At 40.7% G+C, this 24,291-nt stretch overlaps 1 protein-coding gene and 1 long non-coding RNA gene across 2 annotated transcripts in view; one reads left to right on the top strand and one right to left on the bottom strand.

Annotated features, from left to right (window-relative positions):
* Window positions 1-24,291, bottom strand: part of KCNJ3 (potassium inwardly rectifying channel subfamily J member 3) — a 196,258-nt gene that overhangs the window by 131,128 nt on the left and 40,839 nt on the right. The window lies entirely within an intron of this gene.
* Window positions 2,095-15,145, top strand: LOC122462395. Its single transcript, XR_006284909.1, has 3 exons — window positions 2,095-2,329; window positions 6,098-6,103; window positions 15,133-15,145. It is a non-coding gene; the product is annotated as an uncharacterized LOC122462395 (long non-coding RNA).

Below are 24,291 nucleotides of genomic sequence, written 5' to 3'. Positions count from 1 at the left end.
ACATCAGAAGCCACTTTTCTGGAAGAATTTGTTTTCTTTATTGTTTAAAATAGTGTACAGAATATTTTAGAACCACTTATCTTCCAAATTGTCACCCAATTTTCAATGCTTTAAGAGAAACAGACATTTATAAAACTACACTAAGCAACAATGTCAAGAAGGATATTAAAAAGTGCATATTATGTGCAGAGTTCACAGCACCCCATGTCCTGAAGAAAATGGATGAAAATCATACATAACAAAGGACACCATTTTGGTATTCCACATTTTTAAGTGCAGTAGCTATTGTTTACATAATTGAGTAATGTAGTCCACGGGGTGGGAAAGCCAGTCTGAAGCTCAGCCCAAAACTGAAACCAAACTGAATCTATCATATATTGGTAACAACCTTGCCCCTAAATTGATTCCCAACCAGGTACCTATGCTAAAATCCATCTCAGGGTCTTAACCAAGGACTGGCTATTTCTACAGCGCTAACTTGTGATTGTAAATCAATTTCACTTGGATGAGAGAAGAAACACAGGAATCTGGAGTAGCTCTGACTTTGGAAAGCACAAAAGCATGCAAAACTAAGTATTGGACAAGGCACAGTAGAGAGGTGCCAGACCCTGTGCCCTCGCCAATTCTCATTACTACCACCCTCACTGAGACATGGGTCAGGACTTGTGGGATCTGTGGAAAAGAAATATGGGATGTGGAAAGGAAGGACAAGGGCAACTTCAAAAGGCTGAGGTAAGCTCACTTCTCTAAACTTATCTAAGCCAAAGCAAACCTGCAATTGTTGAGGGGTTTGCCCATTACTTGGGGCACTGTGAACACATGGGGCCAAAAAATGTTGCCCTATTTAAGTCAATGGCAAAACTCCCATTGACTTCAGTGTGGCAGAATATTATTGAAGATTCTGCACTTTGCTGCGGATTTGGGGTTGCTTCACAAATGTTATTTTCTCCACAAAATAAGCTCTTTAAAAAAACAAACAAACAAATCTTCAGCCCGTTTTGTTGATGAAGCTATTCCCAGGAATGTGAATCAATGCAGTACACGAGGTACTGGAGGAAAGGCATTCTCAATGAATTGTACTCTCTAGGGTGACCAGATGTCCTGATTTTTGGGTCTTTTTCTTATATAGGCTCCTATTACCCCCCACTCCCCATCCCGATTTTTCACATTTGCTGTCTGGTCAGCCTAGTACTCTCCCCTGGAGCTTACTTTTCCTGCTCGATTTGCTGTAGCATGAATTTGTTGATCTTAAGCTCATGCAGGAAAGCTCATTTTCTCTCATGCTTTTTCCTGTGAAAGGGGGTTGCCATGGATGCCAAGAAGTCCCTCAATTGGGTGGACTTTGCAGGATTTTATATTTTGGACAAGGTCATAGTGTGTGTTGTTTAATATTTTTCCCATCATATACAAACATTAGACCACTAAGTTCTGGATGGGAACTGTAGTAGAGAGACTTCAATACTGAAGCAATAATAATAATTTTATTTAATACTTATTCTTATAATATTAGGTCATCAGCAAGCCCTGTGACTTTACTAAATTTCAGGAGATATTTACTGTCGCATATGATGCTTGGAAAATATAACTTACATGCCTATGGTTTTGGTGATTAGTTTATTAAATAGTAAGACTTTCAGGATAGTTAAAGAAATTGCAGGAGATTTCTGCTTTCTGTCACTCAATGACAAGTCAAATGTCAGGAAGATAGCCCACCTTAGCCATAAGATCATGTTTATTACACCCAAGTACGTTTATACAAATCTAAAATACAGTTTTTAATTTTACTTTGCTTTAATTTTATACTATTTTCTTTTGTTCCATGTTTTAAAAGATGTATTGGTTATTAAAATTTGTGCTTTGAACAATATTTCACAGAAATTTAATTGCTGCAACGAACAGGAGATTGGGTCATAAGCCAACATAAACCCACCAGAAGAATTTTTTATCGAGAGCAGGATATCTCCCTCTTATAAGGTACCAGATTGGTATAGGTACAAGCTTTATCTCAAGAAAACAATGTTGCAAAGATGATGATTAGGACAGTAGTTCTCAAGCAGGGGTCCGGGACCCCTTGGGGGGGGGTCACAAGCAGGTTTCAAGGGGTCTACCAAGCAAGGCCAGCATTAGACTCGCTGGGGCCCAAGTCACAAAGCTGAAGCCCCACTGCATGGGGCTGAAGCCCGAGGCCTTGAGCCCCACCACCCAGGGCTGAAGTCAAAGCCCGAGCAGCTTAGCTTCACGGGGGCGCCTGTGGCATGGGGTCCCAGGCAATTGACCTGCTTGCTACCCCCTAACACAGGACCTAGCTTTTATATGCAAAAAACTAGTTGTGCCACAGTTGGGCCATGGAGTTTTTATAGAATGTTGGGGTGGGGGGGGGGGGGGTTCAGAAAGAAAAAGGTTGAGAACCCGATTTAGGAAATACCTGGTCATTAATAATAATTTCAGGATGCTCCTTATTCTGCATATACTAAAGAGGAATGTAGGGATGTGGTATCTGCTAAGTCATAAAGTAAGCCCTTCCCACACACACTTTGTGAAGAAAAGCCACTAAGAAAAACATGTTTAGTTGGAAATGTTTAAAGCCTTTATTATTATATTATTATTATTTCTGAGCTGTTGAAATGGTGAACACCTTTGTGAAATGCTCACCTGCAAATATATTAGCTATATTAAAAACTTCCAGTGTAATTTCCTAATATCATTGCTATGTAAATAGTAAAATAGTTTATGAACCAACCTGAAATCTAATGACCTTCCTAAACTGACTATTAATATAAGAAGTCATTTAAATATAGAATATTGATATTAATGTGGGGAGTTGATTAGTTAGTTATCTGGCAAGCAAGCAACTACTTCACACACTTAAGGTAAATAATAAGAATCATTTCCTCAAAAATTGTAAAAGAATCAACAACTTCTTTAATAACTATTTAAGCTAAAGACTCTCTAATAGTTATTTAATTTTTAAAACTGTTTTGAAAACTAAAAGCCTTTATATAAAGAACAAGTGTGTTTGGACTTTCTGAAAAGATTTCATTTCCTGTTAAAGCCTAAGGAAACTGAAGAAATCTCTTAGAAAACTGATTGAATAAAAGAGTTAAAATTCCACATTTAATGATGTTCTGAGACTCTCCCACCAGAGAGACAAAGAAAATATAACTGTAAAAGGAAGAATTACAACCCTAATGCAGGTTTCAGAGTATCAGCTGTGTTAGTCTGTATCCGCAAAAAGAAAACGAGGACTTGTAGCACCTTAGAGACTAACAAATTTATTTGAGCATAAGCTTTCATGAGCTACAGCTCACTTCATCGGATGCATTCAGTGGAAAATACAGTGGGGAGATTTATATACACAGAGAACATGAAACAATGGGTGTTACCCTACACACTGTAACAAGAGTGACCAGGTAAGGTGAGCTACTACCAGCAGGAGAGTGGGGGGGGGGGGAACTTTTGTAGTGATAATCAAGATGGGCCATTTCCAGCAGTTCACAAAAACATCTGAGCAACAGCGGGGGGGGGGGGGGGGGGGGAACACGGGGAAATAGTTTTACTTTGTGTAATGACCCATCCACTCCCAGTCTTTATTCAAGCCCAAGATAATTGTATCCAGTTTGCAAATTAATTCCAATTCAGCAGTCTCTCATTGGAGTCTGTTTTTCAAGTTTTTTTGTTGAAGAATTGCCACTTTTAGGTCTGTAATCAAGTGACCAAAGAGATTGAAGTGTTCTCCGACTGGTTTTTGAATGTTATAATTCTTGATGTCTGATTTGTGTCCATTTATTCTTTTATGTAGAGACTGTCCAGTTTGCCAATGTACATGGCAGAGGGGCACTGCTGGCACATGATGGCATATATCACATTGGCAGATGTGCAGGTGAACGAGCCTCCGATAGTGTGGCTGATGTTATTAGGCCCTATGATGGTGTCCCCTGAATAAATATGTGGACACAGTTGGCAACGGGCTTTGTTGCAAGGATAGGTTCCTAGGTTAGTGGTTCTGTTGTGTGGTGTGTGGTTGCTGGTGAGTATTTGCTTCAGGTTGGGGGGCTGTCTGTAAGCAAGGACTGGCCTGTCTCCCAAGATCTGTGAGAGTGATGGGTCGTCCTTCAGGATAGGTTGTAGATCCTTGATGATGCGTTGGAGGGGTTTTAGTTGGGGGCTGAAGGTGACGGCTAGTGGCGTTCTGTTATTTTCTTTGTTGGGCCTGTCCTGTAGTAGGTAACTTCTGGGTACTCTTCTGGCTCTGTTCATCTGTTTCGTCACTTCAGCAGGTGGGTATTGTAGTTGTAAGAACGCTTGATAGAGGTCTTGTAGGTGTTTGTCTCTGTCTGAGGGGTTGGAGCAAATGCAGTTGTATTGTAGAGCTTGGCAGTAGACAATGGATCGTGTGGTGTGGTCTGGATGAAAGCTGGAGGCATGTAGGTAGGCATAGCGGTCAGTAGATTTCCGGTATAGGGTGGTGTTTATGTGACCATCGTTTATTAGCACCGTAGTGTCCAGGAAGTGGATCTCTTGTGTGGACTGGTCCAGACTGAGGCTACTCAGACACACAGCACTCAACATAACACACTACGTCCATCTCCATAAGCAAGCTGCCACAGACAGCTAAGAAGAACCAACCCAAGGAAAGCCTCCTCAAAACTTCCTTTTACCAGTCTATGTTAAAGTTAACTAACACTGCCAATGAATTACATTTAATAACTCTTGTAATGATTTTATTGGAATATTGAGGTGCTACTGTAATTTAAGATACTAAACAATTTGTTGTTAATCACCACAAGGTTAAACCTTTTATTCCTGGAGAGGAGACAGGGGCTACTAATCACTGGCTAACACAGAAACAGTGGTATGTAATTGGACTTAAGACTCTTAACATTTGTTAAATGATTAATTAATCATAAGACAGCTCCTTAAATGTCTTCTCCTAAGTAACTGATTAAAATAGCTTTTGATTTCATAGGATTTAGTTAAGATTGCTTACCTTGCTCATCTATCAACTGTCTGGTGATTAACAATAAGCAGACAAGCTCACCTGCCCTTAAACTTATTCTTTTGCTAATTAATAAACAGACTTTGCTTTTGTATGGTACTCTAAGCTTGGACTCAATCATTTTGGGCAATCAGACCTTGGTTTCAGTGTACCAATAGGGTTGCCAATTCTGGTTGCATGTATTCCTGGAGATTTCATCATATGACAATATTTAATTAAAGATCAATCTTTAATTCCTGGAGATTCCAGGCCAATCCTGGAAGGTTGGCAACAATACGTAACAAAAGAAAAGTGCTTCACCAAGGTCAGTCCCATTTTCAAAGATGTAATCTCTGGCTACAGCTCTCCACAGAGACAAACAAAAGAGATTTCAATGTAACAGTAACAGTAACGATCTTGGGGTTCACTAAATAACAAACCAGTGAATGAGAAAGGAATAAAACTTTAATAAAACAAACTGGAGAGGGTCTCTGGAAAACTGCTGCACATGCCCACAACCATGTGGTGCTCCCAACCCCCATCTGCAGAACATCTCCAAATTCCTATGTTCATAATACTGTCCCTTACGAGGGAGTCTCTAAATTATAATCTTCTACAAACATATCACTACAGTAACCACTATCATATGTTTTGTTTAATATTTTATTTTTCCTTAATAATAGCTATGGTTAATAATTGTGATTATCTTGCTTGGTTTTAATCAGTGTTCCTGAAGGTATGTAAAAGAACCCCCGTGACTAAAATAGTGGGAGTCACATCCCTGAACTGGCAGTAAGAGACACAATTAGAGCTGGCCTACTATTTCTTGTTTCTCTAGCCCTTTTACAATAAAATTATTTCATGTTCAACAATTTTAAAATTTACCTTTGTCCACCCATAGCACATTTTAAGGACATAGCTTTTTTAAGTATGTGAAGTGCAAGTAGACAAATATTTAATTTCTTTATCAATGAGCTTGAAGTTTTTATTTTATTACAGCTGAAACAATAATAAATACTAAGCAAAGAAAGTTAATCTGTATCTACAGCAAGACCTTTTAAAATACATCAGTACAACCCATTGTCTCTCACCAACTGTTATTTGTGAATTAGCCTAATCTAGATTGTGGTTGTAATTATTATTTACAGAACGCCAGATTTGCTTGAAGGCATACAGATGTGTAAGAAAAGGCAGCTCCTCTCTCAAAAAGCTTAGAGTAAATATTATACAGATAGTTCAGACCTTTCACTTACATGCAGATCTGAAATACACAGAATATGGATGAGAAATAAGTGGAAGATCACATCATGATGTAGGTTTTCTGTCTCTTATCCCTACCAAATTCATGGTCCATTTTGGTCAATTTCACAGTCATAGCATTTTAAAAATAGTAAATTTTAAAAATAGTAAATATTTAAATCTGAAATATCACGGGGTCCTGACTCAAAAAGGAGTTGTGGGGGGGTTACAAGGCTATTGTAGGAGGGGTTTTAGTACTGCCTCCCTTACTTCTGTGCTGCTGCTGGCAGCAGCGCTGCCTTCAGAGCTGAGCGGCTGGAAAGCGGCAGCTGCTGGCCGGGAGCCCAGCTCAGAACCACCACACCACCAGCAGCGCAGAAGTAAGGGTGGCATGGTATGGTATTGCCACCCTTACTTCTGCGCTGTGGCCCTCAGAGCTAGGCTCCTGGTCAGCAGCCACCACTCTCGGGCCACCCAACTCTGAAGGCAGCAGCGCAGAAGTAAGGGTGGTGTGGTTTGGTTTTGCCACCTTTACTTCTGTGCTGCTGCTGGCAGCGGCTCTGTCTTCAAAGCTGGGCACCTGGTCAACAGCACCGCTCTCCAGCCACCCAGCTCTGAAGGCAGCGCAGAAGGGTGGCAATACCGAAACCTCCATAAAATAACCTTGCGACCCGCCCGTAACTCCCTTTTGGGTCAGAACCCCCAATTTGAGAAATGCTGGTCTCCCCTGTGAAATCTGATTGTATAGGGTAAAAGCACACAAAAGACCAGATTTCACAAGGGGAGATCAGATTTCATGGACCATGACGTGTTTTTCATGACCGTGAATTTGGTAGGGCCTTACTTATATTGTACAAGTTTACCAATATGTCTTCCATACAGAGTTCTCACCAGGAAAGTGTCTAACAGAAAGAGTTGAGGGATTTGATTGTGGTAATGGATTTTAAGATGGTAAAGACATTTCTGCATTTGTCAAAAGATATGCCTCTATAATCTTCTACTGCAGTAGTGGATTGGAGAATCTTCAGAAATGTAAAACAAGGACTTTCTCTGCATGTCCACTGCAATTTTTGGAAATTTTGGTTTTAACTCAAATTCCCAGATGTAAACAAACAAGCATCAACACTTTGGGGTACTACAAGGACATACCACAGCTAAACAGCTGTGATGAGCAAAAGTAATAATAGTTTGTCTAGCCGCACCTGAAAAAAGGCAGGAGGCAATGGATGTGGTTTAATTAGGCCGCACCTTAATTCACTTAAAATATCTGGGAGAACCTAACTGTGACATTGGTAAATCAAGTGCCAGCTATTGCCAAGTCTGTAGGCATCAGGTAAAGAATGATATTTGTATCTGGAAATCAGACCAGCTCACCTATATGTTACTAATGTTCAAGATAGGTGTTAGACTCTATAATATAGGATGTGTTTAGACTCTATGAAAGGCTTGTGAGTTCCTGCATACATTGCATACTTGTAATGTCTGTATTCCATGCTAGAAGGTAAAATATAAGTTTGTTTTATAATTGTAAAAATGCCTGCTCTGAACTTGTGAGCTCATATAGGAAGAATAGCTCCCCCTGCCAATCAAGAAGGACTATCAAAACTAAGTGGGCCACTGAAAGACAAAAGCTTTCTTTATTGCCCCATCCACCCATGAAGAACTAAATGCAGAAGCCCTTGACCCATCAGTTTGAATGCTGGAAGAAGGAAATAAAGATAGTTGGCAAGATTTGTCATCTCTTTGCTGTTTGGACTCTTACATGAACAGGAGCCAACAAAAAGAAAGCAGAGATCCCTGGCTCAACCTGGGTTAAGCCCTAAAAAGACATTCAATGCTGACTGATTACTATATCTGTCACCTTTTGGAACCATAGACTGAACTCATTTGTACATATATGTTTCCTGCTTTAATCTGTAAATAACTCTTTTCTTTGTCCTAGTTAATAAATCCTTAATTCATTTATTATAGGAGTGGCTACCAATGTTGTCTTTGGTGCGAGATGTAAAGGTACAAACTGATCTGAGGTAAGTGACTGGTCTCTCGGAATGGGAGCAACCTGAATATTTTGTGATTTTTGGTGTAAGTGATCATTTATCACTAAGTCCAGCTTGCCTGGGTGGCAAGATAGACTGGAGACCCTAAGGGGGCAGACTGTGACTCCACGACTGTTACAGTGATCCAGGAGTCCACATTTGTTACCAGTTTAGTGAAAATCTAATTATAGAACATGCCACCAGTTTGGGGTGTCTGGCCTGCTTTTGACAGTCTGCACTTAAATTGTCACACTCAGTCATGAGCCACTCCAGACAATATAATACCAGCAACAAATTGCACAGTGAAGGTCACCCTCCTTTCCTTAAACATTTCCAAATAATCCTCAGCCAGGTTCCAACTACATAGGTGAATGAACTAGGGGTGCGGCCTCACCCCTTGTCTTGAAGTGGTTTCCAACATACACAGGTCTAATGGCTGTCAGCACCCACATTGTACAAATTGTTCCAGCACCCCTGCCCAACTGTCCTGCTGCTGGGAGCCTGCTGCCCTTCCCTTGCATAAGGTGAAAGGGCACTATAAGAGAAGGGGGTTGGCTCCCTGCAGTTCTAGGCATAGGAACTCCAACCCCCCTAATTCAGCTGCCTTAAGGGATGCTTTCCTTGAAATCCTTTTCTAATCCATTTTATCCAGTATCTATAGCTCTTCCATACAGACTACCTGCACTGGTATCTGCCACAAGGTTTTACATACTAAATTGCAATATCATAACCCAATCCCTCTACTTCCACCCACTGGGTCCCAGACCTGCTGTGGGGAAAGTGAAAAAACCCACCCCCCAATCTGGCAGTGAGGGAAAAATTCCTTTCCAGCCCTACAAGGAAAAGGGCAACTAATATAATGTCCACAGCAGGTCAAAGAGGAACCAGATCCTCCTGACAAATTTGAGAGTGGGTTGCTGCTGCCCACCTGATCCCAGTAAAAAAGGACTTCATGGGATGTTATTAACCCCCCACTCTTCTGGTCAGCAGGAAGCATAATTCAGTATCTTCTCCTTACCTGGCCCCAACTGCTTCCTGCCCTTCCTGTCCATCCCTGTAAACTTTCCCCCTTCTCCCACCTGTTGTAAGGGAACCTCTAAAGGGGCAATACCTCTTTCCGTTCAGCTAGCTAGACAAAGACCCCTTTCCTTGAGGGACATACTCTAATGGCAGTATATAGATTCTAGAAGTCTGACATTAATCTAAAACAAATCACTCAATTTATGCTAGTAAATTGTAGCAAAAAGTGCTTGTTGCCATTCTGCCCTTTTCTATCTAATATACCTTGATGACTAAAGGCATCAAAATGGCTTAATATTGCTTTAATACTAGCCTATTTGGTGAAGAGGGGAGAGTCACGCAGGTTCTTCTCCAATTTCATCCCCTCACTGCTCCCATGACAGATACACACACATCCTTCCCCCAACCGCTGCCTAAAACCTGCATCAGGATGTGACCTTGCTCTACACCGTGTCAATACCACTCATAAAATCAGCCAGAGGGTACATTGGGAGTGACGTAAATCAGTATCAGTATGTTGAGTGTGACAACTCTCTCCCCCACCAGGACTGATTTCATTACATTACACAACCCAAGGTTTGCACTGCAAAGAAACTTAGATAAAAATGCACTTAAAGGCCCTTGCCCAGGCATTGGCCACAGTAGTCAGAACTCCTTCTTCCCCAGGCCATGGAGTATCAGCAGAGCTGTTCTGCAGCTGCTACTGTTCAGAACCCTGGGCTTCTACTTTCCCTTCTCTAAGCAGAACGTTTTACCCAGTGGATCAAAATACATGATGATCCACTGGTTATACTCTTTGCACAGTAATGTAAGAGAGAGCTGCCACACATTCTGCTCTGCACTGTATAAGCTGCAGAGTACTTGTATTTCAGCAACCACCAGTTTTAGTTTTGAGTGGAAGGAAAAAATGCTTATAATATCAAACAAACTGTCGTCAAAGAAATAGAGCAATGACAGTTTCTTCTTTTTGAAATAGAAAACTAACTTTCCCCAACAGTCAATATAGTCTCTTCTGCATAGCAGAATATGTAGTATCTATCTTAGACACCAGATAAAAACCTAACGCAAGCCTGAAGAAAAATCTCAGCATGTAAACACCATACAGCAGTACAAGCCTAAAGAAAATTAGATATCCTGTTATGTTCTGTTACCTTACCCTTCTTCTCCCTGACCTACCTTGCTCCTCTTATAGGTCCCACTGCCACACACTAGCACAAATAATTGCTGGAGACAAAGTTCTGTAGGGTAATGTCCTGCAATGGATGGTTTCATTTTTTGCTTTCTTTTAGCCTCACTCTATAAGGCTTACAAAACTAGGTTTCACATACATTTCTCATGAGCAAGGATTACTCGGGTGAAAGTCCACAAAAACTGTTTTATTCATGAAAGTTAGAGCTTCACCCATCTCTGGGCCAAGAACAATCCTTTCAGAACAATATTTCGATGTGTGGTCTATGGGCGATACCAGCACAGCCCTGAAATGGGCTCCCCAACCACCTCAGTATGCTCATGTCTCCAAGCACCTTGCGAGTGATCACAGATTCATTGCACCAATGTGTAAAACATTATCTGAATTTTGTCATTTCAATACGGATATTAAAATATTTTCTGAAAAATTCTCTCTCAAAAAAACCGAACAAAAGTATTCTAAAGCATGTTAATCTGAAAATGATAAACAGTAACTAAATATCTACATTAATACTGAGAGTATATGGAAAAAAATCTTATTTTATTTTCAGCAACACATAAAAAGCCATAACAATTCTAAAAGCATGCAAACACCTGAAAGATTTTAACATGGGCTTCCCTCTTCATGTTCAAATGAAATTGCCACTATCATTCTAGCCAATAACAATTCAGGTAAATCCCCAGTATATGATAACTATCTCAGGCAAACACAGACCTCTTAGTAGTCTGGATGCTCTCTTCTAACTCAACTATCCTCCAGTGTTTCTCCCTTATAGTTGGATGGAAATCAGCATTGCCATCCATTGCTAATAACAATCCAGGTAAACACCAGGGGAAGTCAGAGCAATTCAGATAGACATGTCCCATCCATATAATGTGGCGCTCTTGGAACTTTCTGCAAATGATTCCCTATTATGGTTCACGAAGTACAATATTTAGAAGAATACTAACCAGCTGAAATACCATAGGTATAGTATTTTTTAAAATGGACAATTAAAAAAAGACAGACTCTTTTACTAAAACCCAGTATGATATTTTGTATACTTATGTATTCAATCCATAGCAAGTTCAGTAAATAATATGAAAGGACACTACTGTTTTTTTCTGTAATGATCCAGAACATATTCCTGATTCAGCCAAGCAGTTAACCACATGCTTAAATGCTTTGCTGAGTAAGGACAGACTACAGTACATAAAAAGCAATTACTGAAAAAAATAAAAAGTTTCATTTTTATAATCAGATTATATTTAAACTAAATACAGATTTATTGTTTAAAAATAAACCTATTTAAAATTAAATTAGAAATTGACAGCCTCTATTAAGGCCTAAACTACTTATAAGCTATTAAGATCTTTTAAATAAAATTAAAAAAATAATATTAAGTGGTACATGTTTGCTGCCAAGTTTTAAAGAAAGCAAACAACTGACCTGGTGGAAGTCACTGGCTGAGCTCCTGAGTTTGCTAAAGTGCTAAAACAGATTTGGACAGCAGTAGCCTCTTCTACAGGTACAGAGAGAATATTTTCTTCATTTCAGTTTATTCAACCAATTCAGTTCAATGACTAGTTCATTTAAAGTTAAGAAACCAATTGGAAGCTGAGAAAACAGGAAAACTCGTTTTCCTCTTTCAATCTATGAATGAAAACTTGGTGTGAAATGATGAGATCTACTAGTTCTAAAACCCTGAAGGACTCACTGACCAGAAACAAACAGTTCATTGCACTAACTAAAGATAATATTTCCTTTGTTTAAATTAACCAGTTAGTTTTAAATGCAAAACTTGTTTGATAAATTATTAGATAAACTTTTCCTTTCTTATGTTTCTAGCACATTTAAGGTAGATTAATAAAAAAAAATTAAAATTCTGTTCTGAGATATTTTTAATTTAATTTGAATTTCCATCCAAATAGAGACTGACACACGACAAGTAAAAAATTAGTCATTTAGTAACTAAGAAATGCATCATTTGCCATTTTTCTAACATAATAATAGATATAAAAGTAAGACTCTGAATAGGTAAATTAAGCTACATATTGATTTATGTAAATATGTATAGGTGTGATGTATCCTCCTGCTTAGCAAGCAGCAGCACCAAATTTAGTGTAAAGGCTACAGTTACTTGCAAATGAACATGTGAATCGCCCTTTGTTTAAGAGAATAACTAACAAGTGTGAATGCAAAACAAGATTAAAATCAATTACTTAAATCAAATTTTCTGCTTGCTGATTTAAACCATGAATAAGATCAATTACTTATATCACTTTGATTTAAATCAATCCATCCTGGGATGGGCTGAAGCACATGCTTAAGGTTATGCTTGTGCTTAAAAGCTTTGCTGAATAGGGACTTGTAAACTGTACTTGAAGACGGCAGGCTCACTTGATTTATATTTCTACAGATTACACTACATAAATCAAGACTCACATATTGAATTGCAGGAAACAGTTAGTGAATCAGTGTAGAGAAGGAAAAAATTAAATACTTAATGATCTGTTCATTACACTAACTTAGAATCTCTTCTAAAGACAGATTCATGTCAGCTAGCAGGATGCTTCAACGTGCCTGTTTGGAGCAATGTGGAAAAGAACTCTGCTTGCATGTGTTTGTTTAAATCTATGAAGATTTGATTAATAGCTCAGACCATGGTAAAGGCTCTGATGTGACCTCAATTCTCAAAGTAAAGAATGAAAGTTAAGGCTTACATTTAAAAATATTATTTAAAACCCTGTGGTAAGGAAAATGATCTTTTAAAGGGGAAAACGAGATCAGTACCAGTTTATTCATTTTACAAAGCCTCATGCAATTGAGAAACCAATGAAAAATTTTCAGCTGACAGAATTCTAGTTGTATGCAGTGTTGTAGCCATGTCATTCCCATGATATTAAAGAGACGAGGTGGGTGAGGGAATATCTTTTATTCGGCCAACTTCTGTTGGTGAGAGAGACAATCTTTCAAGTTACACAGAACTAGCTTGTCTCTCTCACCAAAAGAAGTTGGTCCAATAAAAGATATTAAAGTAGAACCTCAAAGACAGGAACACCAGAATTACAGAAGTAACCAGAAGTAATCAATCAGGCAGCAGTGGAGCAAAAGAAGCAGCAAATAACGTACTGCAGAAGTTCTCAAACTTTTTCTTTCAGAGCCCCCCCCCCAAAAAACATACTACAAAAACTCTAGAGCCCAGGGGGCTCCAGACTTCAGCCACAGGGGGGCTGAGCTTAGGGCTCTGGGAGGCTCGGGGCTTCTGATCCTTGGAAGCACCAGGGCTTAGGGTTTTAGACCCGGGGGGGAGTTCTGGGGCACCGGTCTTCAGCCCCGCAGCTCTGCTCCCAGCTTCAACCCTGTATCTCCGTTCCCGGCTTCAGCCCCACAGTTCAGACCCAGGGGGAGGGCCTTCAGCCCCCTGGCTCTGTTCCCAGCTTCAGCCCCATGGCAGTCGCCGGGGCTCGGAGCTTTAGCTCCCTGAAGTTCTGCTCCTGGTTTCAGCCCCTGCGCTCCCCCAGTAGCTAAAGCCCCAAGCCCCGACGCCTCCCACCACCGGCTGAAACCGTCAGTGGAGCCATGGGGAGCCCAGCGCCCTCCATCAGGCTGAAGCCAGGAAGAGACGTGCAGGGCTGAAGCCCTGAGCCTCAGCACTTCCCAGGTGGCCTAAAGCCCTGAGCTCTGGTGCTCCCGTGGGGCAGAAGCCCTGACACCCACCCGCATGCCCAGGGCCCTGACCCCCGCCTGGAGCCCTGACCCCTCCACCCCCTGCGACTGCAGCGCCAATCCTCTCCTCCCCATGGCTGAAGTCCGCAATGTCTTGTTCAGAGGTACAAACATTTCCGAGTTAAGAACAACCTCCGTTCCCGAGATGTTGATCTCTGAGGTTCTACTGTTCCCCACCCACCTTGTCTCTCTAGAAATCTACTTGGGCATTTTTAACTTATGAACACCTGAGCTTGGCCAGCTTGCAGGGCTCAGGCTGTGGGACTGTTTCATGCTGTGTAGACTTCTGGGCTCGGGCTGGAGCATGGGCTCAGGGACCCCTCCACTTCACAGGGTCCCAGAACCCAGGCTCCAGCCCGAGCCCAGAAGTCTACACAGCAATAGCCCTGCAGCCCGGACCCCACAAGCCGAAGTCAGCTGGTACTAGCCAGCCATGGGCTTTTCTTTTCTGTGTAGACATACCCTCACAGGGCTTCACAGTCAGTGTAACATCCTGCCACGTTCATTCTCTCTCCTTAATGTTACAAAACTTTTTGCCAATCCACCAAACTTGTTCACAGCTTCAGGACCAGGACTAGAATATCTCTTCATCTAATATTTTTAAATATTTTTATAAAAGGTAAATCAGAGCAGTACACTAACTTTGGCATTTAAACACACTAATATACTTCCCAAATATTCTAACTATGCTCATATCAAAGAGTACATTTAATTATATGCAGTTAGCACTGCAATGCATTCGTCTTTCAAGGACAAATCACAAAGTAGCAGATTTTGAATTTGCCTACAACAATGCTGATGCTGAGTTTTCCAAAACTGATTTGCAGGCAGAAAAGAAGCTATCATACTTAAATTTACATTTATGCAATCCATCGTGAAACTATTTTTAAAAACAATAGTTTTGCTGATTATGGTCTTTAAGGTTGTCATTGAAGTACATGTAACAACTTTTCCATATTGCAGAGGGACAGGCTGGACCCACTAAAAGTCTATTCCAACACAAATTATTTGATGGTAATATTGTGGCTCATTTTATGGGATGAAAAAGTTGCAGTAACCAAGGCAGATTTTGATTGAACTGTTCTTTTCCTTGTTACGAGCCCGTTATTGCAATAATGTTAAAAAAAAATTGACACTTAGAAGGAACATGGCAGGGGAATGATAAAACTTGAATGTTTCCCAAGTATTTTCAAAGAAGGGGGCCCTAATGGAAGAAATGTTGAACATATGGTAATTGAATCCTCGTCTTACCGTATATTAGCTAAATCAGAAAGGGTGAAATCTGGGCCCACTGAATTCAAAGAAGCCAGGATTTCACTCTAATATTTATTCCCTGACAGAAATACTTCATTAACCTGGTGTTACGGTTCAGTACATATAACAATGACTTAAGGATTAAAAAGCGTTATAGTAATATGATTACCCCCAAAACAAGCAATACAAACCCAGGAAGTTCAGAGTTAAGATTAAATTTGAAAGACATCCAAACATGGTAATGTATGGAAAATGCAGAGTTAAGGCACTCTAAACATACACTACTTTGCCAAAAACTGACTCCAGGAAGGTGATGGTGGTAGTAATGTGCAGGAAATGAACTTTAAAAAAAAAAAATCAGTTATATCTGGGATCGCAAACCACGAACATTCCTTCATCATGGAATGGCTATTGCATGGCAAAACAGTTAGTGCCCGATATTGATGATTCTGAAAGGTTGTATGTGCTGCAGATCCAGAGGTATGAATTTGGGGGCGGGGGGTTAATATAGCAGTTACTTGCCAAGTTTATGTATCATTCTGGCTTCACTTGAATCATCTAAAATTAGACAAGACAAAGAATTTAACAACATACTGTAGGGAATAATCCCGCATTGGCAGGGTTATTAAGAAGATACTGTAGTTTGCTTTCATTGCTAATTACTATGCCATTTTATACTATTATACTATAGTATTTTAATTACTATGCCAGCCTGTCCCTCTGCAATATGAAAAAGTTGTTATATATATATTACTCCTGGGGGAATTCTGCACCGCTCCACAAGCACAGAATGTGCCCCACAGATTTTAGTCTTTCTCTACAGAATAATTGATTCGTGCACACCACCCAGGCAGTAGTCCCAAGTGGCACATCGGGAACAGCTGGGGGAGATGTAAATCACTACTTTGAGGGGCAGGGCTAGGCATGAGTGCGAGACTCTATCCCTCTTACTTGCTATCATGGTATGCCTGGATCCAGAGAGGGGCAGAGCTAGGGATGCCCCAACCAGTGGATCCTACCCCACCCCAGGCTCCAGCTGCTAGGCCTGGCTTGGCGGGGGCGGGAGGGGGACTTCATTCTTCCCTGCACAGGCCAATCTCGGGGCCGGGGCCGGGGCCGGGGCCGGGGCCGGGGCAAACCCACCCCGGGAATCTCCCCCAGCTCCAGGAAACTCCACAGCCCATTCCTTCGCTTTCTGCCCCCATCACTCCCCTGCCCCTGTCTGCCCAACCCTCATACTTCTGGACGCCCACACACATCCAGAGCATGCCCACCAAGCCCCACCCTCTTCATCCAGACCCTCACACCCCCCCAGACCACCTCCCTGCTATCCTCCCCTGCACTGGAACCCCTACCCTGCCAAACCCCACCCTGCTGCATGTGGACCACCCCACCAAGCCCACCTGCACCCAGACCCCCACCCCACTAAGCCAAAGTCCACTAGCACCCAGACTGTACAGTGATGGGCTGGAACCCAGGCTCTAGGGCCCTGTAGGGTGGGAGGGTCACAAGCTCTAGCTCTAGTCCGATCCCAGAAGTCTGCACAACAATGAAACAGCCCCACAGCCTGAGCCCCAAGTTAGCTGGAATGGGCCAGCCACAGGTTGGTTTTTGTTTTTGTTTTTTTTTTGCTGTGTAGACATACCCTTAATATGTTCTGTGCTTGACATAGATGAAAATATTAGTATTGCCATCTGCACTGTGAAGCCATATAGATGTGCTAATATGCCTAGTAAGGAATCTATTTGTCAAAAAACATTCCCTGAATCTTTTGTGTTATCTGTATTGCTACAGACATATTTGCTGACAGGTATTTTGAAATAAATTACCAAAATAATTGAAAATCAAGTATTTTGCAGAATTTTAAAATATTGTACACAGAATTTTTAATTTTTGATGCAGAATTCCCTCAGGAGTTATATAAAACCCTAAAAATGTACATTCAGGTAATTTGGCATCTAAATTCTATCTTTGAGCTCATAGTTCTTTGCAGGGACAAATTTTGTAGTCAGGTTGAGGCTTCTTCAAAGTGGTCCATCAGTTGCATACTGTAGAGTTTGAGCTTTTAGATCAAATGATCTTCCTCAGATACTGTACATTAATGAAACAAATCTCATGGCATGGAGAAAAATATTTTTCACAAGTAATAACAGTATCTATCATACTTAATAGAACAGTTCAACAACAGGGGATAGAAATAAACTCAAACTGTATATATACTATTTCAAATCTAAGCTGTAATTATATGCATAAATTAGAAGGCCATTGTGATAATCTAGTCTGACCTGTATAACACAACACTTTTGAAAATAATTCCTACAGCATATCTTTCAGAAAGATATCTGATCAGCCACAATCCTCGGTAAATTGTTCCACTGGTTAATTACCCTCACTGTTAAAAAATTATGCTTTATTTCCGGTTTCAATTTGCTTAGCTTCAGCTTCCAGCCTTTGGATTGTGTTATACCTTTCTCTACTACATTAAAGAGCCCATTATCAAATATTTCTTCCCACGTAGGTGCCTTATGTATGTTCTTTGTCTGAAATACATGTTTCTATACTATTTTATCCCAGTTAGTTTTCACCTGTTAATGAAGAAGAGCTATAGTTTTAATTAATGAGTATAGTAGACTCTCCCTGAGGTGTATATTTTGACTTTACACCCAATGCATTCCTCCTGTTGTAATAACTGGACTTAAACATTTACCTTAATGGTGAGCTCAATTGTGAAAATTGAAAGTTTATAAAATGTCACAATAATCTATGACAACAAACATTGATGGAAAAAGGTGTGAAAGAGACAGAAAGAATGAGTTAGTCCCAACAAAAAGGCCTACTGATATAATTCAAGGACTGTGTTAGGATCATGCCTGTTAAACAAAAGTTGAGGACTGAAAATTAATTGGCAGAGAAAATGATGAGTGAATGGGCTATTCCACCCACCACTCCCTTTTGGAGTCCTTAAACATAAAGATTGGCTACTGGAACCATCCTGGCTACCACCCCAACCCTTCCTGGGACCCGCTTCATCTTATTTGGGAGAGATGTCCTGACCAGACTGGGCCAGACCCAGAGACCCATATGACATCGCACCTCCATGGGCTCCAACTAAATCCCCAACACCACCTGGGATGTGAGACTTTGTTTGCCCCTCCCACCTCAGTGTCTCCTTTTCCTTCCTAACTCTCTTGTTCTTCCTTCTCTCTAATAAGGGTCTGGCTAAGCAGGCCAAAACTGCTGTGAGCATGTGGTCAGAAAGAGGCAGATAAAAGCAATGCCTTAAACAGCCCAATGCTGACACAAGTTTGCCAGGTCTCAGAGTGGCTGATAAGACCATGTGCTGTGCCTGTGTTTTTCCAGCTGTGAGGTTACAAGTGACAGTCTACAGCAAACACAGACGCTGCTATCTTTGCTATACTTTTCTCTCTCTTTATGTGTGTGTCTTGTTTTCTCTTCTAGGAAATGGGGTCAAAATTTAACAGCAACAACTGTTCCAGTCCATCTCAACTAATTTCTGCTCTTTCCCCCCAAAAGGACAGTTATTACCATCTTTAAAATAGTCTAAAAGGCTAACAAGGAGGTTTTTTCCTTCTGAAATCTCTCTCCAGCTAAAAAGATGTTAAAATTAAAGCCTTATTTAATACTCCACATTTCAAATGCTTTAAATTGTTCTTCCTTTTTTCTCCCCTGTATTTTTAATAAAAGGTTTAAAGGATTTTTAATGGTATTTGCACCATGTACTAAGGAGGCTGAGGCCTCTGTTACCAAGCCCCAAACCTTGTTTAAATGTTGGAGAGTGATGGAGTTATGTTAACACCTTTGACTATTTTGGCCCATATATTTTCCATCTAAATTAATACAACATGCCCTTCACTGGCTTCCATTGGAATCGTTGGCTAGCACTAGTGTTTGTCCTGAAAATGCAGGAAAGAAAGACAAGATGCAAGAAATGTGTTTTACATAGGCTGCAGCCTTATTAAGTAACATATCTGGGAACTATCCAACAATAACTTGTACAGGTCATGATTCCTTCCTTAATTGTTTCCACCAGCTGGAGGGCTGCTAATATAACTCCTCAGATGGGAGCTGATAATCAGGGTATGAGAGGGGGCTCCAGCTGGAGGGACAGAGTTTATATACCTTCTGCCAGGTGAACAGGGGCCCAATGGCTAACTTGAGCCCCATTGGACCAACCACTAGTTCAGGTGATGCCTTTCCCTGTCTCCCAACCCCAGACACTGCCTGCCTGCCAACCCGCACGGGAAGGGGAGACCCTTAAAGGAGCCACTACCCTCTTTTCCCTGCCAGTCCAGGCAAAGCACTCCCATCTTTGAGGCAGTGGTAGTTGCAGTGTGATCAACTCACTGATGCTCTTTGCAACAGCACGTTGACCTGAAGGAAGAACCTAAGCAAAAGGGCATTTGTAATGATACGGGTGAGCTTTCAAACCTGAGTGGTGCTGCGAATCCGTGCACCAGGTTGCAATGCCTGGAATGGGAAGCCAGGCCCAGCCTGTGGGACAGAAGCTGCTGCCTTTAGATGATTGTGAGGCAGGCTCACTCTCAGTGATAGGTTAATCTGACCCTGGGCATAACAACCAATCTAGAATCTTCCCAGGATTCACCATTAGGGAAAAACTGTTACAGATGACTCCTGACCCACCACACACTGTAGTCTATGTGGTGCGTAACACATTGTATGCACCAGCATAGCAAGCTATGGTGCGAGATTCTGTCGGCTGTGTCACACCAGAACAAAGGACTCTGAAATATTTCCATAGGGAAAAAAGGCAATGCAAAGTATTAACTGACTCCCTGTTCACAGCAAAATTTTACTGTTCTATCACCACAGATGATACTGCTGTGTTACTGCTCAACAATACACAAATAAATCTCTTTGGTCCTTTACCATGCACAGCTGGTGAAACCTGATTTTTGAAGTTTCCAGCAATCCCCTTGGGATTTGGCTTCACCATCCCTGTTAAAAAGGGACTGAAGGTTGACAGTTCTTCAAACAGTTTTCACTTGGGCATAGCATTGTCAGTTTTCAAGCTATTGCTTCTGTTTGATAGATGACAGATACAAGAGACCTTAACTACTGAAAATACCAACTCCTTATGAGCACCTAATGCAAAGATTTTGCCAGGATATAGATCCACATACAATAAAAGATTTACTATTTCCTGCTGTTACATAACTCAGGTTTGTTAATGATAAACCTGGCATGCGCTGCAACATATTGAATATGAGCATCTGTTCTAATCAAAGACTCGTCAATGAACACAGTTAACTGTGCTACCATATAGAGACGTACATCAGTTAAGAAATTCAGTCTGGCTGGTCTATGCAAGAGGTCATAACACTGTCTCTACAGCTTCTCACATCTACCTAAGTCATGTGACTGATTTTTGTTTAGAGATGAACAACATTATTAAGCATTCTAATTTCAACAATGGAAACCACCACCACCCAGCAAAAAAGGAGTGGTGAAAGCAAGACTGGTTCTGCACAGAAACGGAGAAGCTAATGTAATAAAGCTCACATTCCTGAATCATCTGTCTAGTCAGGATGATTTTCCCCTTTTCTTTGCCAGGATGTGGAGGCAAGGCACCAACAAAATTGCGTCACTGTACTTACTACAGTTTTATTTTCTGTATTTCTCAAAGAAAGTCTCATGAAAAATTACAAATCAAAAGGAGAATACTGATACACTGGCATCACCCCATTAAAAAAAGGGAACAGGACTTCTGATCCTTGTAATGCTCACTGCTTTTGCTGGTGGTCAGTGTCCATCTCAATGGAAAGCTTTAGGGTAGATCTACACTGGAGTTGGAAGATATCATTTCTAGTTCAAGGAGACATCCTCGAGTTCTGTGATTGAGCTAGTATGCTAAAAATGGAAGTGTAGCCCTGGCAGTGGGAGGGGCTAACTTTCCTGAGTATGTAGCTAGGGTTTAGGATGGGATCGTACTTGAGGCGGCTAGCCCCCTCCCACCACTCGCACTGCCATGGCTACACTTCGTGCTAGCAGGGTATGTGCTTGCCTTGTGATGTCAAAGAGACATCTCCAGTGTAGGCATACCCTTAGTATTGTTATGCCTTTTTCCCATGCTCACATAATGAAATCTATAACTCATTACGTCATTGGAAAACAAAAGACTAATTAGAAGGGAACTGGTCAAGCTTTTAAGTTGACTGGCTGGTATCCCATCTCAAAGGTTCTACACCCACATTGTTTTATTGAAAGAAATGTGACTCAATCAGTTTTATTTTATTAAAATTCAAAAGAGGAAAACTAACAAAGCTACTGTTAATAATATTAAACTAAACTCAAAGTATTAAAGCTATCAGATCAATTCAACAAATAAACAAAGTTAGCCTCAATTTAGGATTGGAGTTAAATCATTACATACCAAAAAAAAATCAATATTTATAGATTCTAAGAACTAGAGTCAATTCCTACACTGTGGCTAACCCTTTCCACCCTGACCCCAAAAGATGACATAATACAGGCTTTAAGAGAATACTTTTGATAAACAGAAGTTTAACTACTCTTATTTACCTGAAGTTACAGATGACAACAGAAATGGTACCAAACTGCCTTAGTTACACTGATGAATGATTTCTTCCAGTCAAGAGATAGAGGATATCCTCCTGGATGTCTCTGCAGCATTCAGCTCTGCTGACCATAAGATTCTGCTGTGTCACGTGAGAGAGGTGGCTAGGGTCCAGGGTCAGGCACTAAAATGGTTTAAGTCCCTCCTGGAGGGTTGCACCCAACCAGTAGTGATGGAAATTTGCACCTTCACCATTAGGCCCAGCCCAGCTGGTGAGTGAGCAAATGGGGCCAGTGACAGTGGGGTTCCAGGAGGCTCCCTGCACACACGTGAGGCACAGGATACTAGATCCCTGTGGGTGAAAGAGGCAGAGGGAGGGCAGTGCTCCCTGATTATACTGATGCATTTTTTTTTCAATTTCTGCATGCCAGATAAAATGGACATTTACTGACGACTAACAATTTAAACTGAATCTTTCCAAACCTACATAGACGCTATTCTCATCATACACATATTAGAGTTTTTATTGGGTTTGCAATAGGATGCCATTTTAGCCAAAATACTCTTTCCATATTTTTTACCCAGGAAATCTACTGTTCACACTTGTGAAAAGCAGCAAGAAACACAGTATACAAGAAGAGTGAGATAATGACTTCAGGCTGCTCCAATTCATACTCCCATCAAGGACAGGATGATAGAAGAGAAATTTCACAGGGATCTCCTTGTGTAGTTTTCCTTTCCCTTGAAGGGAGCGATTCAATACTTTATTTGCAAAGTAGAATCCACACCTTCAAGACTATTCTCAATGTTAATATGATAAAAATGCATCCCACACAGAATGTGACATGAGCATTGCAGCACAGAAGAGATAACAATAGCCACTCTAGTATTAAAATCACTTTGTGGGGAAATGGAAGTATTTTTCTCCTCTATACAAATGTCTAAACAATGTTCATGGATTTTGCAGGATGCAATAAATCAGTGCCTGCCATGGCTGTGCCTTCATTTTACTACACTTACCTAAAGGTTAAAGTGCACTCACTCCTTCTAAGCTACATTTAAGATACAATATTTTAAAAAGAAAATAAAAATGCTTCACTTGCACAGGGGACATAAATCACATGTGCTTAGGGAGCTGGGAATTAATATTTTTCCTGTTAAATATGTTCTAATTGCTGCAAGCATTGCTCAGATTTATGATACACTCAGAGATCACAATTTAGTGTGCCTAAGTTTTCTGGATCATCGCACAAGTCAGCCCCGCAGTGATTACTAACTCATGCTTATCACTTCAATACTTGTTCATGAAAAGACTGAAATACATGTATACATAGACCACATATGGTCAATTTTATGTATGCCTCTTAATCACTAAATGAAGGCTAGTCCCAGAGGGTTAAATACCACTGGATTAAAGGATGAACAAAATGTTTTTAAAAAACATGACTGGTTTCCAGGCATTCAGGTTATGTAAGGTAAAACGAAAGCTCCAAAAGACTAACTCATAATATTTAAACCTCTATGCTATCATTTCTCTCCGCTGTCTCACCAGGATTGTTCTGGCTATTCCCTACCCAGAAAAACAAGCCAAAACATCAGTCTTTTCTGATGGGGAAAAAAGTGAAGGGAATAACCTATACATGTACCTTGTATTAAGTGAAACGCAAAATGTTATATAATTCACCTTGTTAGCATATTTATGCCTGAAACATTAAAATGCAAACACTGTTCAAAACGAAAAGCTTGCAATTCTGTAAGTAAAACACAAGAGAACAATAAAGACCCCAGTCTGCCAACTAGATACTACTGTTTTTGCATCTGCCTCTAGATAACAATATACTTTCACCAAATTATTTGCTTTTTCATTACCTACCCTGTCAGGGTTCCCTTCCCACTCTGAACCCTAGGGTATAGATGTGGGGACCCGCATGAAAGACTCCCTGAACTGATTTTATCAGCTTAGGTTAAAACCTTACCCAAGGCACAAATCCTTCCTTGTCCTTGGTTGGGTATTGCTGCCACCACCAAGTGAGTTAAACAAAGATTCAGGAAAAGGACCACTTGGAGTTCCTGTTTCCCTAAAATATCCCCCCAAGCCCTTCACCCCCTTTCCTGGGGAGGCTTGAGAATAATCTACCAACCAGATAGGTAAACAAGGTGAGCACAAACCGGACCCTAAAAACCAATCAGGTTCTTAACATCAGAATTTTATTATTAAAACAAATTAAAGAAGCACCTCTAAAATCAGGATGGAAGGTAATTTTACAGGGTAATCAGATTCAAAACACAGAGGATTCCCCTCTAGGCAAAACTT

The sequence above is a fragment of the Chelonia mydas genome, chromosome 11, assembly GCF_015237465.2.
Source record: "Chelonia mydas isolate rCheMyd1 chromosome 11, rCheMyd1.pri.v2, whole genome shotgun sequence".
Lineage (NCBI taxonomy): Eukaryota > Metazoa > Chordata > Testudines > Cheloniidae > Chelonia > Chelonia mydas.
The sequence above is the reverse complement of the archived record's forward strand: the minus strand, read 5'-3'. Positions and strand labels throughout refer to the sequence as shown.